The sequence below is a fragment of the Oncorhynchus gorbuscha genome, linkage group LG03 (genome assembly GCF_021184085.1).
Source record: "Oncorhynchus gorbuscha isolate QuinsamMale2020 ecotype Even-year linkage group LG03, OgorEven_v1.0, whole genome shotgun sequence".
NCBI lineage: Eukaryota > Metazoa > Chordata > Actinopteri > Salmoniformes > Salmonidae > Oncorhynchus > Oncorhynchus gorbuscha.
Genome location: NC_060175.1, coordinates 66359596 through 66374011, shown reverse-complemented (window position 1 = coordinate 66374011; position 14416 = coordinate 66359596). Strand labels below are relative to the sequence as shown.

The window sequence follows — 14416 nt, the reverse complement described above, 5'->3', positions numbered from 1 at the left end:
GATGGAATTACGTCAGCAAACCAGTCGAGATGGAACGGCGGGGATCCATGTCGACAAAGGTTCCAGGCCAGTTGGCAAAAGAGGTAGTGTAGCTGGAGTCATTTTGTTTGCTAGCCGGGAGATGAGCCTGGCTTATGGGTAACTGGTGCTTGCTTCGGGACAAGGGCTTTAGCCACTATAGCCACTCGGTAGCAGCTAGCTATCAGCGATGATCCGATGCAAAGGTCCAGAGCTTACGGCAAGAATCCGGTAGTGTAGTGGATTCTAGTCGTGTTAGTGAAGAATCCGGGAGGCATCAGCTGTGTAGCCGAGCTGTGTAGGGTCCACTGAGCAGGCCGGGAGGTGAGCCTGGCTCAAGGCTAGCTTTGGGGCTGGGCCACTCAGTGGCAGCCAGCTAGCTGGGATGATCAGGAGTAATGGTCCAGTGCTTACGGCAGGAATCCGGTGTTGTAGTGGAGAAAAACAGTCCGATACTGGCAGGCTGGCAAGTATTATCCAGGCTAAAAGCGGCTGGTGTCTGTGCAAAAGGTAAAGGCTGCTACCAGTGGCTAGCAATGACTAAATAGCTAGTAGCTAATTAGATGGTTAGCTTCTGATGGCTAGCTTCTGATGGAGGTTCTGGCTATAAGGTCTAGAAATAGCAGATCCGTATGACATTGGGTGAGGTCGGTTGCTGGAAGGTATATTTAATTTAAAAATGGAAAAAGAGATTGAAAATATATTTAAATATATACAAAAAAAGACCAAAAAAGACCAAATTTACACAGGAGAACGACAAACAACGTCTGCACTGCTACGCCATCTTGGATACAAAAATATTTATTATTATTTTCAAAACACAGTTTGTGCCTGTATTTAGTATACATGCTAGTAAGGGCTTAGAATCCAATCTCACATAGATACATTGTTGCAAAGGGCACCAGTGTCTTAACAGCGCGATTTGCCAAGGCAGGATACTCTGAGAGCAGCCCAATCCAAAAATCTGGCAGTGGCTTCTGATTAAATTAAATGTTCACATAACCACATGTTGCAATTTCACCTAACTCACTCAGGTGCTTAACTATATCATATTTGATATTGTCCGTAAGCTTGAGTTCATTTGCACACAAAAAAATCAGACAATGATGGAAAGACCGGTGTGTTGTCCTTGTTAATGCAGACAGAGAAGGGCTCCAACTTCTTATTCATAGCCTCAATTTTGTCCCGCACATAGAATATAGTTGCAGATTACAGGGTCCCTGTAACCCTAGATTCCGATCGTTCAGGCGAGAAAAAACATCACCCAGATAGTCCAGTCGTGTGAGAAACTCGTCATCATGCAAGAGGTCAGACAAGTGAAAATTATAGTCAGTAAAGGAAACTTTAAGCTGGTTTCTCAATTTAAAAAATGTGTCAATACTTTGCCCTTTGATAACCAGCGCACTTTGTATGTTGTAAAAGCCTATATCATTGCATAGTGCAGAAAATATACGAGAGTTCAGGGGCCTTGCTTTAACAAAGTTAACCATTTTCAATGTTGTGTCCAAAACGTCTTTCCAGCTGTTAGGCATTCCCTTGGCAGCAAGAGCCTCTAGGTGGATGCTGCAGTGTAGCCAAGTGGCGTCGGGAGCAACTGCTTGCATGTGAGTATCCACTCCACTATGTCTCCCTGTCATGGCTTTTGCTCCATCAGTACAGATAGCAACATGAGCGCCAGCTACGTTTGGCTACATACGGACCGTTAGTGGAATTTCCGCGATTGCGTAACGGTTAATGTTACGCAATGTTAATTATTTGACAAGGCTACCTGTATTAGACATTTTGTTGTTATTTTCCTGAACACTAGATTTTATTTTTGGCAGCGAAACGAGGCTACTCAGGCAAGAGAAGAAAAACTCACCCAAATGTATAGCCCCATTGGAAAATACACGTATCAATGTACTGGTTGAAAATGTGAAGAAAAAAAATATTATAATAATAAATATTTTATATACACAGTTGAAGTCGGAAGTTTACATACACTTAGGATGGAATCATTAAACTCAACCACTCCACAAATTTCTTGTTAACAAACTATAGTTTTGGCAAGACGGTTAGGACATCTACTTTGTGCATAACACAAGTAATTCTTCCAACAATTGTTTACAGACAGATTATTTCACTAATTCACAATTCCAGATAATTTAAACAAGTATGGGAAAAAATAAAACACTATGAAAAATCTGGGAAACCAGGCCTGGTATTCATAGCTGACTTTGAAAAGGCCTTTGATAAAGTACAACTTGAATTTAAATATAAATGTCTGGACTATTTTAATTTTGGAGGATCTCTTATACAATGGGTTAAAGTTATGTACAGTAACCCTAGGCATAAAATAGTAAATAACGTCTACTTCTCAGAAACAGGAGTAAAACATGATATGTATTATCATTGAAATGTTAGCAATTAAAATCAGATCCAACAATGGTCAAATTAAATCATCTCTAAAATATCGCTATTTTTAAAACCAGCAACAGAAAGCTGGTTGCAATTTCAGTTTAATCCACCAGAAAAGAGAGAACAAACATATTTTATACTTCAGATTCTTCAAAGTAGCCACCCGTTGCCTTGATGACAGCTTTGCACACTCTTGGCATTATCTCAACCAGCTTCACATGGAATGCTTTTCCAACAGTCTTGAAGGAGTTCCCACATGCACTTGTTGGCTGCTTTTCCTCCACTCTGCGGTCCAACTCATCCCAAACCATCTCAATTGGGTTGAGGTCGGGTGATTGTGGAGGCCAGGTCATCTGATGCAGCACTCCATCACTCTCCTTCTTGGTCAAATAGCCCTCACAAAGCCTGAAGCTGTGATGGGTTATTGTCCTGTTGGAAGAAAATGATAGTCCCACTAAGTACAAACCAGATGGGATGTTTTTATTTTTTTGATTTAAACTTTATTTAACTATGCAAGTCACTTAAGAACAAATTCTTATTTACAATGATGGCCTACACCGGCCAAACCAGGACGAAGCTGAGCCAATTGTGGGCCGCCCTATGGGACTCCCAATCACGTCCGGTTGTGATACAGCACGGACGGTGTATCGCTGGTGTATCAATGGTGTATCGCTGCAGAATGCTGTGGTAGCCATGCTCGTAAAATGTGCCTTGAACTTCAAATAAATCACTGAGTGTCGCCAGCAAAGCACCATCACACCTCCTCCTCCATGCTTCATGGTGGGAACCACACATGCAGAGATCATCCATTCACCTAATCTGCGTATCACAAAAATACAGCGGATGGAACCAAAAATAGCAAATTTGGACTCATCACACCAAAGGACAGATTTCCACCAGTCTAATGTCCATTGCTCGTGTTTCTTGGTCCAAACAAGTCTCTTCTTCTTACTGGTGTCCTTTAGTAGTGGTTTCATTGCAGCAATTCGACCATGAAGGCCTGATTCATGCATGTCTCCTCTGAACAGTTGATGTTGGGATGTGTATGTTACTTGAACTCTGTGAAGCATTTATTTGGGCTGTAATCTGAGGTGCAGTAATGAACTTCTCCTCTGCAACAGAGGGAACTCTGGGTCTCCCTTTCCTGTGGCGGTCCTCATGAGAGCCAATTACATCATAGCGCTTCATGCTTTTTGCAGCTGCACTTTAAGAAGCTTTCAAAATTCTTAACATTTTCCAGATTGACTGACCTTCATGTCTTAAAGTAAGGATGGGACTGTTGTTTCTCTTTGCTTATTTGAACTAAATATGAACTTGATATTTTACCAAACAGAGCTATATTCTGTATGTCACCCCTACCTCGTCACAACACAACTGATTGGCTCAAACACATCAAGAAATAAACTCCACAAATGATCTTTGAACAAGGAACACCTGTTAATTGAAATGAGTGTGCAAAGCTGTCATCAAGGCAAACGGTGACTACATTTGATTTGTTTAACACTTTTTTGGTTACTACATGATTCCATGTGTTATTTCGTAGTTTTGATGCCTTCACTATTATTCTACAATGTAGAAAATAGTACAAATAAAGAAAAAACCTTGAGTTTGCTGATGACACAACAGTGATGACACAGCCTATAGGGAGGAGTTCAGAGACCTGGCCGTGTGGTGCAAGGACAACAACCTCTTCCTCAATGTGATCAAGACAAAGGAGATGATTGTGGACTACAGGAAAAGGAGGACCGAGCACGCCCCATTCTCATTGACGGGGCTGTAGTGGAGCAGGTTGAGAGCTTCAAGTTCCTTGGCATCCACATCACCAACAAACTAACATGGTCCAAGCACATCTAGACAGTTGTGAAGAGGGGACAACCAAACCTATTCCCCCACAGGAAACTGAAAAGATTTGGCATGGGTCCTCAGATCATAAAAAGATTCTACAGCTGCACCTTCGAGAGCATCCTGATGGGTTGCATCACTGCCTGGTATGGCAACTGCTCGGCATCCAACCGCAAGGCACTACAGAGGGTAGTGCGTACGGCCCAGTACATCACCGGGGCCAAGCTTCCTGCCATCCAGGACCTCTATACCAGGTGGTGTCAGAGGAAGTCCCGAAATTCTTTCAAAGACTCCAGCCAATCTGATCATAGACTGTTCTTTCTGCTACCGCACGGCAAGCGGTACTGGAGCGCCAAGTCTAGGTCCAAGAGGCTTCTAAACAGCTTCTACCCCCAAGCCATAAGACTACTGAACATCTAATGAAATGGCTACCTAGACTACTTGCATTGCTACTCTCTGTTATTATCCATGCATAAGTCACTTTAATAACTCTACCCACATGTATGCTAACCGGTCAACTCTGTACAGGTAACCCCTCTATATAGCCTTGCTATTGTTATTTTACTGCTGCTCTTTAATTACTTGTTACTTTAATTTCTTATTTTTTAGCTATCTTTCTTAAAACTGCATTGTTGGTTAAGTACTTGTAAGTAAGAATTTCGCTGTAAGGTGCATGTGACAAATACAATTTGATTTGATTAGATCACTTGTTTTGATACTGCCCATATGTAGCTTGTTTTTGGTCACAGGTTCAGGAACGGCCAAAAAATTGCAACATTTACATGGAGCCACTGTATATTTACAAACACTTAAATATGGGGGATTGGAAATGATGCAGAGAATTTACATAGAAACCACAATCTGTCTTCAATATTTAAGCTGATCTACCCCCTAAATAAACACAAGTAGACTTATAATACCTGCCCATGAACTCACCGCTTCAGCAGAGTATAAACAATGCAAGCCAAAAAAAGTGAAACAATGTGAGATATGGCATGGAATATATTGATTTACAGTAGCAGTACACTGATAGGTTATTGATACAGTTTAGAGATGGCATTTGCAGATCGAGAGGGGGAGCGAGAGAGAGAGAGGCAGACATGTTGTCTGGGGCGAGTATTGAAGATGCAGCCAACATGGTAATAGCACGGCCGTGTGTGTGTGTGTGTGTTGAGAAAATAAGCATGAACGATTTAAGATGGAGGATGGGTCCAAAACGAGCAGCTCTCTTATGACTGATGATGTTTGTGTCTTTGAGAGCCATTAGGCAGCTGTTTTCAGGCATGACGCTAGGCAGGCACAGGAGGGAGGGAGAGGGTGGGAGGAAGAGAGGGAGGGAGGCAGGAAGTGAGAGGGGAAAGGAGGAAAGGAGGGAAGGAGGATAAAGACAGAGGGGTAGAGTGAGGGGCGGCATTAGGTAGAGGGAATGATATAGAGAAGGAGAGAAGAGAGAGGATCAAGAGAAAGACGGGCAGAGGAGAGTGAAGGGAGAGAGACTGAGGAACAGTGACACGAGATAGAGTCGGGTGCACAGGTAGGTCTGACTGTACCTTGATCATGTGTCTGTGTATGGGAGCCAAAATGTGTTACTGTTTACCCAACCCATGTTATATCACTTTGCAATGAAGACTTTGTACTGAGGAACATTCTCTCACTTTCCACTCAAACAGATCCGTAACACTAGCTTTGTGTGTGTGTGTGTGTGTGTGTGTGTGTAAGGTAACAGTTCACTTGTGTTAGTTACACCTCAACTAACACAAGTGAAATGCACAACACACTCAGGAGGAGCAGACAGAAGTGAGAGAGAGAGAGAGAGAGAGAGAGAGAGAGAGAGAGAGAGAGAGAGAGAGAGAGAGAGAGAGAGAGAGAGAGAGAGAGAGAGTCTAAGTTCTCTGACTCAAAACGGAGAAAAGAAATCAAGAAGAAAAAGCCTCCCACGATAACATGAGTCATACTAGAGAAAAACTCAACGAACAACAAACAAACACATGTCTAAAAAGGGTTATTGAGCGGAGGCAGACAGGCTGGTGCAACGAACTGAGGCAGAAAACAAATACTAGTTCATGAAAATAAACTATAGACTATGTATGGAGAATTCTCTTTGGCCCGTCTACGTTGAGGTTTCAAAAGCATTTGACTAATCTCTGTGACGCGATTCCCCAATGTGGTATATCTGTACTAAAAAGGTTTTTGTAACCGAGTCGAGCAAACTCCAGGGTTATCCACATACTTTTGCATTTATAGTGCATGTGTATGTTTTCTATACCTGTTTGTGCCTCTCCCTGTGGAATTCCTGGTCCCCGGCAGCGTTTGGAACTGCCGATCTACAGGCAAGCACTGCAGGTTCATCTCAGCCTATGCTACCCTTCAATCCCTTGACTTTTTGGCCCTGACAGAGACATGGATCACCCTGGAGCACACTGCTACTCCAGCTGCTCTCTCTTCATCCGACTACTTTTTCTCTCATAGTCCGAGAGCATCTGGTTCTAATTCCTCCTAACCTGAGATTCTATTTTCTCCCTCTCTCACCTGTCCATCTCCTCATTTGAATTCCATGCTGTCACTGTTCCAACTCAAGCCACTCACATTGTCATCTATCACCCACCAAGGTGCCCTTAGAGCAATTGACACCTCGATAAGATCATTTCCTGAAGATGGCTCACCACCCTTCGTACTTGGCGACTTCAACCTGCTGACGTCTGCCCTCGATTCATTTCTTTCTGACTCTCTCCTTCCCCTCCTTGCCACAGTTGACCTCACACTTTCCCAGTCCCCTTCCACTCACAAGGCAGACAATACGCTTGCCCTTGTCTTAACTAGAGTCTGTACTCCTACTAATCTCACTGCAACCTCCATCTGGGTTTCTGATTACTCATTTGTTTCCTTTTCTGTCTCCCTTTCCTCCAACCCTAGCTACTTAACCCCTACCAAGATGGTAATGCGGTTTTGCAATCTTTGCGCTCCTCTTCTACCTTCGCTCCCTTCTGCTAAACTAAACTTCCGGAGGACCTATCATCCTTTCACCTCTTCCTCTCTACCTTCACCTGTATCCGCTGCTAAAGCCAGATTCCTTCACTCAAGCTTCTGCCTCTAAGCCTAGGAAACTCTTTTCCCACCTTCTTCTCCTTCCTTAATCCTCCAACTTTCCCCCTCCCCGTGGACGACTTTGCCAACCACTTTGAGAAGACCCCATCCCCTCCTCCCTCCCCCCAGACCATCTCTGGAGACCTTCTCCCATTCCTCACTTCCCTGACCACCGGCCGCGGTCCCTCTGCGTGCCTGGCAGATGTCTCAGCGTGGATGTCAGCCCACCACCTCAAGCTTAAATTTGACCAGATAGAGCTGCTCTTCCTCTCGGGAAAGGCCTCTGCCCACTCAAAGACCTCTCCATCGCGGTTGACAACTCCACGGTGTCCCCCTCCCAGAGTGCAAAGAACCTTAGCGTGACCCTGGACAACAAACACCCCGTCGTTCCCTGCAAAATATCAAAGCAGTGACTCGCTCCTGCAGGTTCATGCTTTACAACATCCGTAGAGTACGACCCTAACTCACACAGGAAGCGACGCAGGTTCTAATCCAGGTACTTGTATTCTCCCGTCTGGACTGCTGCAACTCACTGTTGGCTGGGTTCCCCGCTTGTCCCATCAAACCCCTGCAACTTATCCAGAACGCTGCAGCCCGCCTGGTGTTCAACCTTCCAAGTTCTTCCATGTCACCCCACTCCTTCGCACAATCCACTGGCTTCCAGTTGAAGCTTGCATTCCACTACAAGACCATGGTACTTGCCTATGGAGCAGCAAGATAATTTGCCCCTCCCTACCTTCAGGCTATGCTCAAACCTTACATCCCAACCCGAGCACTCCGTTCTGCCACCTCTGGTCTCTTCGCCCTTTCACCCCTACGGTAGGGCAGTTCTCAATCAGCCCAGTCCAAGCTCTTCTCTGTCCTGGCAACCCAATGATATCCTACTTTATTGAGGAGAAATGTACTTACTATGACCGTGACATGTGGTTGCCCCACCTGTCTGCTAAATGACTTAAATGGCAAATATAACGCTGGGAGAGGCAGACAGACGAGACAGACTCAGGCTTCCTGTGTCAGATAAAAGTCTCTCTCCTCGTTCTTTTTTGGGTGCGAGAGTGGGGGCATGCAGGGAGGCGGGCGGGCGGGCAGGCGGGGGATGGGGAGGTGGTTGTATGGTGAGCGAGGGGAGGGAGTTGTGAGGCTAGGCGATACAGACAGCGGCGGCTGTTGCCCAACCAGCCAGCCGGCCCCAGTTTCATAATCTCTGTTGACAAAAGAGAAGTGCAGCGCGCCCCGGTCAGATCATGTAAACACCCAGTAGGAACATGAGACAGTCAGACCTGCTGTCTACAGCCATGCTGATATTTAGCTCACTGCTCTGACAATGACTGGCTGTAGTCAGGTTGGTGACCTCCACTATAATTAGCCCAGTTAGGAAAAATCCATAATCCATATTGCATTGGGTTGACACTAGAGAATGGTTGGCATGCAGGACTGACTGAGGCATTATGGGTAGAGGAGTCTTTCTGGTGATCTAAGTCCGTGTGACACGATGCGGCAGAACCCCAGAGTCACCTGCAGATATCCCACTTCTCCACTCTACCCCCTCCTCTCCATAACCATCATTCTCTCCTCCCTCTCTTCCCCTGATCTACTCCTCTCCTCCCCCTGCTCTCTATATACCACCTCTAAAGGCACACTCTCTCTCATATCCACCCCCACCTCTCTTCCTACACCACCACCATCCCTCTCTTCACTTGAGTGCGGGTGTGTTTCTGTCACCTGCAGACTAAGGTAAAGATTAATGCTTTATTTCTGTCTCTATGGCAGGCAGAGCAGGGAGACTAATTAGATTTCTCCTGCTGCCTCCCCAGCAGCCTCTCTCTCTCTTTCCACCTTTCTCTCAAACCTCCCTCTCTCTACCACAAAATCTGCCCTCCCTCTCTCATCCCTTCCCTCTTTCGGCCTCTCTCGCTACCCTCTGTATCGCTCACCCAATTCTTCTTCCTTTCGCTGGAACATGTACCATCTCCCAGGGGGGAACGCTTTGAAACGCAATATATGACAAATCCAAAATGGCTCCTGGAGTAATGGCCCATCGTAAATGTCTAAATGTCCATGTCCTCCCATGTCGCTCAACCTCTATGGTCTTGCCAAGGGGGTCAGAGAGAATGTTGTGCTGCATAACAGATGAGTATAAAGTCAACAATAGAGATCCCACTCCATTCTCACTCTCTGTCTACAACAGATTATAGGCCTAGTCCACCTAAACAGGTAACCATGCCAACAGCCGTGTGATGACAAGTGACCCACCTTGTGATGGAGCCTGGAGTGGACGAGACGAGTTCTCTCTTGGAGATAATGGTCCTATTCTGGACTGGTCTACTGGTCTTCTACGCTGGTGTCTATAAAACACACATAGAATAATAATAATAATAATAATAATAAGCACTTTTGCAAGACATTTTATATTCTGTTATGTTGTCAAAATGATGTTTATACTTTATGAATCAAGTCGTTAATGACCACCCAGGAAACATCATTCAAATGGTAATGAGGAGCAGGAGACATAAACGTCGGACGCTTTGTGGGAACGCGCTCACAACTTCTGAATCACTTGACTTGACTTTGACAGCAAGTACAGAAGTATTAGAGAGAGACCGAGGGGTGAGCGGTCGAGTGCCTGTGAAACCAAGCCAACACGCACAAACAGACCACTGGCTTAGACTAGACCTCCATCCTAACAATGTTGCCTTTTCATTTTTGTCCTGGGCTGAAATACAGAGAGGAAGAAGCGCCTCGGGAAGAAGAGAGTACTATCCTCTTGGGGTAAGGAGTGTGTAACCATGGTGAGAGGTAGGCGTTTCCATGACACCCTGCCTTCAGCGTGAGCGAGCAAGACGGCCAAGCCACCGGGATGTCTCATGTTCCTCTGTGTACGCGCATTGTGAGTGCATGTGCGTACGTGTGTGTGTGCATTTCACTCTTAGTCTACACCTTGTTGTTTACGAAGCATGTGACAAATAACAATTGATTTGATTCTTGCTGTGCTTTAGAGTGTGTCATGCACGAGTGTATGCATGTGAGAGAGAGAGAGAGAGAGAGAGAGAGAGAGAGAGAGAGAGAGAGAGAGAGAGAGAGAGAGAGAGAGAGAGAGAGAGAGAGAGAGAGAGAGAGAGAGAGAGAGAGAGAGAGAGAGAGAGACAGAACATGTGCCTGCATGTATAGGTTTGTACATCTGTGTGTGTGTGTGTGTGTGTGTGTGTGTGTGTGTGTGTGTGTGTGTGTGTGTGTGTGTGTGTGTGTGTGTGTGTGTGTGTGTGTGTGTGTGTGTGTGTGTGTGTGTGTGTGTGTGTGTGTGTGTGTGTGTGTGTGTGTGCCTGTACGTGCCTGTGTGCCATACAGCATCCAGCCTGACCGTTGGCGGCACCGCTTGATGAGGACCAGATGGGGGCTGTCAGGGGGTCTCTCGTTATGGTGACGTATGGATCCTCAAAACCAACAAAAGACCCACCGTCAGCCGATGGGTTTCCTATTAATTGAGAGGTGGGAAATAGAGTGAGAGAAAGAGGGACTGGTTAACCAGGGTGGATTTATAGCATGTCCGTGACCAAAGGGGAATCGACTCTTTTTTTGACCAAACATTCTCTGCCACACACACACACACACACACACACACACACACACACACACACACACACACACACACACACACACACACACACACACACACACACACACACACACACACACACACACACACACACACACACACACACACACACACACAAACAAACAAAAAAAAAAAACAGACATCCAGTGAGTGTTTAAGCATTGGGGGAAAAACGGGGACAGAGAGGCCTTCAGTGAGATCATTAATGCACCATTGTGCTCGACTCGCATCAACTCTGAGCTTTAGCAAAGCCCTAAAGAACAGCACCAATAAATGCTACAGTAGTTTAGCTGCATGTGTCGCTTCTGTATACATATTGGGCCTTGAAGAACAGTGAAAACGAGCTTAAGATGCATTGAGTGTGTGTTCAGCTTACAGGCACGGAGGCACGCGCTCTCTGAGGCTTTTCCAGACCCCTCTTCTCATCTCATCTACGCTCTCTGTTTAGCCCACTCTGCTCCTCAATTACACTTTGCACAAAAAGAGCCTGTGCTTTAACTATAAAAGAGACTGGGGGTGTGCGTGTGTGCGCGTCCCTCCCTTTATGTGCATGAAGCCGCCGCCGCGGCATATAACCACACAAATCACTAAATTATTCACATCGTCTCACCTTGGTCTTGTTAAACAAACACCATTAAAGTCCAAAGTGATTTGAAGACAGATAAAGGATTGTTCCCCTTAATAATTACAGTCTTTAGTTCCATTCTGCGCTCGGCGCACCCGGTGGGTCCGCCTGTCATCAATGTCTGGCCTCAACAACACAGCCCAAGGCTCAGCTAAATAATGGAGAGAATGTGGAAGAGGAGGGAAGGAGGAGAAAGAGATGACTTGGATCTCAGACTGGGACTGTGTGGGGGGGGGATCTGGAGAGTCAACCGGCGAGTCCGACAGTAGTAGGGAGGCTACAGGTGCAGTAGGAGAGCATGGTCCGACTGCCTGTCTGTCCCTGTAAAGGACTGCCACAGGTAGAATGGGGAGATCAGCCTCAGTTCAACGCAGGGCGAAGCCTATGTGTTCGTCTGTCCATCGGCCTGTCTGTCTGTTTGCACCTGGAGATCGGCCCGATGTAGCATACGGGCAGGCAGCCAGCAGACACACCTCGATTCAAAACACATTCATACCATAACGGACTATCACGACAATACAACTGCAGCTTTGGGGCAGAACACATTTGTGTAGTGAGCAAACGACATACTAAAAAATGGCCAATGATATACTCTCACACATACAGTAAGAATCTCTCTCTCTCCCTCCCCCCTTCTGTGTGACTCTCTTTTTCTTTGTGTGTTCTGGCACAGAATAAGGGAGACTGTTTCTGCGTTAGCCAGCACACACAAACAGCCCAGTAAGGCCCACATAAAGCTACATTATATGTGTGTTTGTGTGTGTGTCCTCCTCAATCATGGGTGGGCTCTGGGTGACTCTGCTTTAGCTGAGCCCTATTCCCCTCCAACAAAACCGGCACTTACAGACTAGTAGAATAGGAGCCAAGCTACATGTTGGCACCTGGCCTCCCCTTAAACAAATCACACCGCAGAGGCTAATAATATATATATTATTTTTAAATTAAAAAATGGATCCACAGTCCAGCTCAGCTCCACAAAAGAGGGGCTACCAGAGAGGGGGGAGTGGGGGAAGGCCATCATACAATCTATATTCTCCCCAAGTTCATCAACAACATCAAAAAAGGAGCTTGTACAAAAACGGACCACTGACTCAATTTACGACATGAGACGCGGGTGACCGTCTCTGCTGTCCTAGGTCCTAATTCCAGCCAATCAGAAAGGGAGTAGCAACATTTGGACATTTGGAGACACGGTGAGTGCCTTCATTGGATGTGTTCCTTGACTAACACTTGTGTTTGGAACAAACACCATCACCAGACAGAGCCGCGGCTCCAACTCTTACCAACAATACCTCCACAGGCAGGGACAACTTAACAAACAGAAAGAGGAGGGTGAAATAAAAGGACTGGTCCCAGATCTGTATGTGCCTTAGGGGCAATTCCACGGTAACGGAATTGTGCATGAGACTCAGATTTTTCCCTTTCAAATGTATGCCAAACAAAAACCATTGATTCCAAAAGTGCTACAAACCATACAACTCTATGCACAATGACTCCCTTTAACAATTTACAACATTTTACAAAAACACATTTACTTTATTGGTCATTGAACTAAAGTAAGTGGATTTACACCCAGTAACGGAATATTATCATTGGTCGCTGATCTGTACTACACAGAAATGCATAATTCTAGATATGAATATCATTCCCTTCATGGTGATGTATCCTAATAGCTCCTTTGCATAGTTATTTGACACACGGGCTAATTTAATGAGCCCCGCCCCCCCAAACAAGACCAAATTTGGTTGGTCCGAATGGGACCAAATCTGAACCAATCATAGACGTTTGGCTTGGGCGGTATACCGAATATACAGTGCATTCGGAAAGTATTCAGACCCCTTAACTTTTTCCACATTTTGAAGCATCTTTGGCAGCGATTACAGCCTTGAGTCGTCTTGGGTATGACGCTACAAGCATGGGACACCTGTATTTGGGCAGTTTCTCCCATTCTTCTCTGCAGATCTTCTAAAGCTCTGTCAGGTTGGATGGGGAGCGTTGCTACACAGCCATTTTCAGGTCTCTTCAGAGATGGTTGATCGGGTTAAAGTCCAGGCTCTGTCTAGGCCACTCAAGGACATTCAGAGACTTGTCCCGAAGCCACTACTGCGGTGTCTTGGCTGTGTGCTTAATGTCGTTGTCCTGTTGGAAGATGAACCTTCGCCCATGTCTGAGGTCCTGAGTGCTCTGGAGCAGGTTTTCATCAAGGATCTCTCTGTACTTTGCTCCGTTCATCTTTGCCTCGATCCTGATTGGTCTCCCAGTCAATGCCGCTGAAAAACATCCCCACAGCGTGATGCTGCCACCGCTTCACCCTCCTCTCTACATTTTCCTCCTCTGTCTCTGCTGCTAAAGCCACTTTCTACCACGCTAAATTCCAAGCATCTGCCTCTAACCCTAGGAAGCTCTTTGCCACCTTCTCCTCCCTCCTGAATCCTCCCCCCTACCCCCCCTCCTCCCTCTCTGCAGATGACTTCGTCAACCATTTTGAAAAGAAGGTCTCCGACATCCGATCCTCGTTTGCTAAGTCAAACGACACCGCTGGTTCTGCTCACACTGCCCTACCCTGTGCTCTGACCTCTTTCTCCCTCTCTCTCCAGATGAAATCTCGCGTCTTGTGACGGCCGGCCGCCCAACAACCTGCCCGCTTGACCCTATCCCCTCCTCTCTTCTCCAGACCATTTCCGGAGACCTTCTCCCTTACCTCACCTCGCTCATCAACTCATCCCTGACCGCTGGCTACGTCCCTTCCGTCTTCAAGAGAGCGAGAGTTGCACCCCTTCTGAAAAAACCTACACTCGATCCCCCGATCCGATGTCAACAATTACAGACCAGTATCC

At 46.0% G+C, this 14416-nt stretch overlaps 1 protein-coding gene across 6 annotated transcripts in view; it reads right to left on the bottom strand.

The window, feature by feature from the left end:
* The window catches only part of LOC124031720 (nuclear receptor coactivator 3-like), a 124030-nt gene that overhangs the window by 34887 nt on the left and 74727 nt on the right, over nucleotides 1-14416 (bottom strand). For 2 of the 6 annotated variants that reach the window (XM_046343318.1, XM_046343320.1), the window contains exons 2-3: nucleotides 10672-10813; nucleotides 9595-9686 (exon numbers count right to left, since the gene is read on the bottom strand). The exons of 1 other annotated variant lie outside the window; for it this stretch is intronic. The gene's annotated coding sequence lies outside the window, so the exon portion shown is untranslated. Of the gene's footprint in view, nucleotides 1-9275; nucleotides 9302-9594; nucleotides 9687-10671; nucleotides 10814-14416 lie in introns of those variants that run through there. 3 more of the 6 variants (XM_046343319.1, XM_046343321.1, XM_046343322.1) reach the window with 3 other exon arrangements.